This window comes from Tachysurus vachellii, chromosome 6 (assembly GCF_030014155.1).
Source record: "Tachysurus vachellii isolate PV-2020 chromosome 6, HZAU_Pvac_v1, whole genome shotgun sequence".
Taxonomy (NCBI): Eukaryota; Metazoa; Chordata; class Actinopteri; order Siluriformes; family Bagridae; genus Tachysurus; species Tachysurus vachellii.
The window spans coordinates 9,706,197-9,712,239 of NC_083465.1; positions in this window are offsets into that span (position 1 = coordinate 9,706,197).

Genomic DNA, 6,043 nt, shown 5'->3' on the forward strand with positions numbered 1-6,043 from the left:
GCAATATTTTTGTATGAAAATATAAAAATCTCAAGTCTCAAGATGGTGTCTTGGTTATTTCTTGCGTAGTGTTACGCCGTGCGATTCGGAATCGGCCTTTCAGACTGAAGAACGGAATGAGAGAAAGAGTGCGTGTGTGAGAACAAACACAATTTTACAATCTTGAAAGAATTTGGAAAGGGAAGTTTAGGGGCTGGCACATGCGTGCCGTGCATCTGGCCTGGCACGAGGTCATTGCCTCAGTAAAAGCCCTCATAAAGACGTGGTACTGTGTGGTGCCAATCCAGACTGGAGCACTTGGGGGAAAAGACGTGGCTTTAAAACAGAGAATATATAATGCGTGATTGAGTGTGTGGATGTCAATGTCAGTGTCAATACACTGTTCAGTTGGATAAAGAAAAAGGTCCATGGATATTGTCACAAATATATGACTGTATTCTTAAGAAATACACGACTCCACACGCTTGAAGCCAGAGGAGAAAGCCGGCTGTTAATAAAGCTACGGGTGTGTGTCTATCAGCTCTCCGGCTATGTAGGTGGTGATATACAATATATCAGGTATAACTGAAAACTAAGTACTACAGCTCACTTTGTAAAACATCACCACTGGGTTTTACCACCAACAGGAAGAACATTCTTTTTTTGTGTGTTGTTTAAAGTAAAATATTTACTTAAATATTTAAAATAATACAGGATTGTAAGACAGTTAGTGAAACTGCACAAAGAATGTCAAATAAATGTAACTAATCTTTTAAGAGATAGCACAACAACAACGAGCTACTCACATCTGTAAACGAAGCTGGCTGAGAGTTTGTCCGTATTTTTTTTTTTTTTGTTTGTGAGTTTTGTTTTTTCAAAGCCGAGAGACTTCAGGAAAATATGACGTCAATTCCAGTAAAGGAGCAGAGTGAGCATCGATACTCTGTGCGTTGTGGGATTTTTTTTAAGGATAAATGTTCCAATACACTGGTTGGATTTTGCTATTGAGAAAGCCTATAAAATGTCTGACTCACTGATCAGTGCTCTGACTACTGAAGCAGAGCGCTGCTTGAAACGCACCCAGTGTGCTAGCTTTCTTTTGTCTTAGGCCATAGAGGCTTTTTCCATCCAGCTTTCTAACAGTAAATAAAGACTATACTTAGAAACAACAGTTCTGTCTATTTCGAGACACACGCACTAAAACACACACACACACATCCAAAAGATCTATATACTCAGGAAAACAGGTAGGGTTGAACTCAACGTCAGCCCTTTGTCCCTCAAGCAAAGTCCTTTGACCTTCTGTCATGACTTTAATCACAGCTGGGCTCCATATGTACCCCATTTCTACTCATGCTCATACTCTTTCTCTGCTTTTTTCTTTCTCTTTCTTTTACACATACACACTCACAGCTCTAGACACATTTCTGTGTATATTGACCAGCATGCATGTTTGAAAGAAAGATTTTTGAGAGAATAAAAGCGGCAGAGGGAAGCTACCATCTGTGTTTTTTGTCCTGAGGGGATTAGGACTTTTCCTGAGGTGTAGCCCCGGGCGCTGGGAGACAGAGAGAGAGGGAGAGAGAGAGAGAGAGAGAGAGAGAGAGAGAGAGAGAGAGAGAGACAGAGAGAGAGACAGAGAGAGAGACAGAGAGAGCGAGAGAGAGAGAGAAGGGAAGAAAGGCAGTGAGGACCATGGGTTAGCCATAAGAGTCTCTAATGAGTGACAGACCCAAAGCTAAGGAGTCACTGAAAAACGATTAACAATTCTTCCTCTTTCTTACACACACACACACACACACACACACACACACACACACACACACACACACACACACACACACACACACACCACCTGCTGTGTGTGCCACTTCATTTGATTTTGTTTTGCTTTAAGAAAGTAATCACTCAGTAAACATTAACCCAAGTTACCCAAGATTAACCCAGTTTTTATGTTAGAATAACATTTTATGAATTTTATGCTTCTAGGAACTGAGAACTTTAATCATTTAAAAGTTCAAAAGTTTACTGGATGATCCCACAACCTTTTTAAAAGTAGGACTGGTAGTTTTTTTTAAACATCACCACCTAATCTTTTTTAAAAGCTCACAAAGCACAAAATCTCTAAATCTAAATATGCCTTTATGAAATATCACTATGGCCATCTGCTGCTGCTAAATTTAAATGGCTGGCTAGTTAACAGCTAATAAAGAAGGTCATGTTTGTGACAGGTCAACACAAGTGGAACTTCAGTGGCAGAGTCTTAATTTGCCAAATAAATAAATCACCATAATTTAGTTTCTGCAATTTCCCAAAATCTAAACAAGCTTCGGACTAGTATGAAATGAAAAACATGCTGCTGTCATGTCAGAGATAGTCGGCGTATGATTATATATATATATATATATATATATATATATATATATATATATATATATATATATATATATATATATTTGTATCTGTAAATATATATGTGTATACTGACTTTTTTAACGACTGCACAAAAAAAACAGACTGACCCATTAGTCTGCTGCATCAAGACCACCAGGCTGTTCCAATCACTCTGGGTCTTCTTGATAATCAGAGGTCAGGCTGAGCCTTTAGCCTTTAACCTACTGTACCTGTGCTTTCTGGTCCAGTGAGGGATGGCCTCCAGACTTACCTCCGCCCCCAGGTTCACCTTCTCTGGAACCTCATATGAAATTAATCATATTGATCTCCATATGGATATCACACAGCTCACACATCTCCACTAGCCTCGGCTCAATACACATCGATGCTGGTGTTCCACAAACAATCGCTCCTTTGTTATGAACAGCTCAACACCAACCTGGATCTTTTTGTGAAAAGGAAATGGGTGCATTCCTTAATTTGCTGTATGTTCTGTCTGAATATTTTACTGATCCGTCTCAGACAATTCTGTTCTTTGCATTGTAGACTTTTTTGACCGGGTTGGAATCATTTTAGACAAATTATTGAAATTAATCATACTGATCTCCATATGGACATCACACAGCTCACACATCTCCACTAGCCTCGGCCTCCCAAATAATTTGGACTTTCAGGCACACTGCCACATAGTTATCTATTGTTTTTGGTACAAAACTCCCCTGAAACACACACACACACACACACACACACACACACGCACACACACACACTTTAAAGAATGACCACTGGCTTAACAGTGAACTTGGTTACCAGTTCAGCGAAATCTACAAAATTAGATAAATAAGTAAGCTTGCCAGAAACACACACCCACACACCCACACACACACAGATTAATAGGGTCACATTCTCTTGTGCCAGTCTCTGTTGGTTTTCAACTACTCAACACACACTCCACACAGGCCTCACTTATCTTCAGCACTGGAACATAGCGAGTCTGCTCGACTATGTTGGCACCTACAGCAGCATTCCTGCAGATCCTCCCCACCAATGAATGCAGTGCTGTAGAGGAGGAGCACACATGGGTAAGATACAACCAAGAACATCTGTGGTAAGGAAAAAGGCAAGTAAATGTTTTGTGTGTCAGCATTCATTATTATTTATGAAGTGCAGAGTCTTACTCAGATGTAAGGGTTTAAATTTGAACCGTTGTTACTGCTGAAAAGAGACATGACATTGAAGTGGGTCAGGCTGAGAGAGAGGGGTATCACAGCATGAGAGAGAGAGAGAGAGAGAGAGATAGAGAGCTTTACACAATGAGGACAGACAGAAGATTGGAGGGTGAGCCCTGACATCAATACACTCACACACACTTACACACATATTGTACATTCACTTATACATATTGTACATTCACAAATACATACAGAAACCTGGACATTTTAGTCTAAAGGTCTTCACCCTTTGATCATATGCGGTCTGCGCCCAGAAGGCACCAGGATAAAAAGGTTACAAAACGTATGTAACAGAGTGTGTGAAGCTGAGAAGAATGGTGGCTCAGATCCATCTCTCATTCTCTGTTTCGCTCTTTCCCTCTTTCTTTCCATCGCTATCTCTATCTCTGAGGTTGTCCGGAGGTCAGCTGGCTTGTTCCCAGATCCTCCGCACTCTTTCTCCCCTCTTGGAGAAGACAGAGAAAAAGGAGACAGCGAAAAGGAAAGAGGGAAAGTATTCAAGCTAGACATTGAGGAAGGAAGTGGAAGAAAGATGCAAATACAGCTCGCTGAATACAACAGTGTTCATTATGCAAGGGAACAACTCGTTACAGTAAACAGGCTTCTCTCAGTTCTCATGCTTAATGAAGCATAACATTAGTTTAACATTCTTCATACTTCAACTGTTGAAAAAAAATTCTAGGGGTCATTCTTAGCATCCCTATTATTAGTGTTGTTTTGTTTGTTTGTTTTTTTGCAATTGATAGCAAGCATCAGTCAGTACTGAAGCAACTGTTTTTCAAGACTCTTCATACAGTCTACATTACCAACATGAATCTTGGCCAAAGCTCCAGAACTCGCTCAAGCCAACAAAACGCTTCACACATGCCTCAAAATAAACTCCTACGACAAACACTGGCAACAATTGTCAGCCAGACAGTGTACGTGTCTACATTTTTACTCCTAACACACTGATCTAAAAAAAAACACTAACTTTAGGGAACATTACAGAAATTAGAACATTTGAGCTTTCTTTTAAGTTTAAATACTTTTTCCAAATAAATGATTATTTCATTATAAAATAAGAATAACACTTTACTGTGAAGAACCTTTCCACTTTGTTGGCTGTATTAAAGTACATGTACTGTAGTAAGAATTGCAATTAGCTGTGTTGGAAGTGATTATTACTTCATTTTATCATAAATATTCTACAAAGATTTTCTATATACTGTATTTCAATATGGTTACTGCTGAACTGCTGAAATTTTGTTTTGAAATCATTCTGTTTTGGATATGTTTTTGCTGCTTTTAATAAAATGTGTCTTTTTTTTACAGTCATGTGTCATTTATATCAATAATAAAACACTGTAAAAAATAATAATAAAAAAAGAGAATAATCTGCAAAGAGTGAAAATTTTGCACGTAGTCAAACAAATGCATGGAAATGTTTTAGCATTCTTCTACTGCATTATCAGTTATTCCAGCTATCTAGCTAGCTTTTATTTTTCACCATTGGGTATTTAGCAAATTAGCCTATTCAAACAAATTTATTAAACTTGATCAGAAATTCTTTCAATTTGTTTAAAAGTGATTAAATTGGTGCTTCTTTGGTGTGTAGTGGTTAGCAAGTTTGCATCGCACCATCAGAGTTAGAGTTTGCATGTTCTCCCCGTTCCTGGGTTTCCTCCAGGTACTCCAGGGTATCTCTCCACGTCCAAAGACAGGCATAGTAGGTTGATTGTCATCTCTAAAAATTGTCCATAGTGTCTGTATACCCGACTCATGCCCCAAGTCTCCTGGGATAGACTCCAGGTTCCCTGTGTCCCTGTGTAAGATAAGCAGTACAGAAGATGGATGAATTGATAAATCACTGTTAATCGTGACTGGAACTATGCATATTCCCACATTGTAAGAAACCTTCTTACACACCCTAAATTTCTAAATAAACCCATGAAATAATAGAAATACTGTTATTATGTCTAAAGTATTAAAGTGTTACGTGTTTAAAATGATTACAACCCAGTCAAAAAAGTCTACAATGCAAAGAACAGAATTGTCTGTGACGGATCAGTAAAATATTCAGACAGAACATACAGCAAATTAAGGAATGCACCCATTTTCCTCTTCACAAAAGGAACCAGCATGGTGTTGAGCTGTTCATAACAAAGGAGCGCTTGTTTGTGGAACACCAGCATCGATGTGTACTGAGCAATGCTCAAAACAACCCAAAAGAGCTTTTATTTCCTATCCCTTATTCACCCTTGTGTGCTGTTACTTTCTTTGTGTGAAGAGCAAATGCTCACTCATATCACAGTCAGCCTGAATGAAATCGGAAAACCCCGAATCCTGTGTGGCACGAAAGAGCATGGCGCTAGGTCTGATATGGGTGAATGATCCTCCACAAGAACCTAATCAGTACAGGATCAAGGCGTGGGAGGCACAAGACTGTACCCATAGCC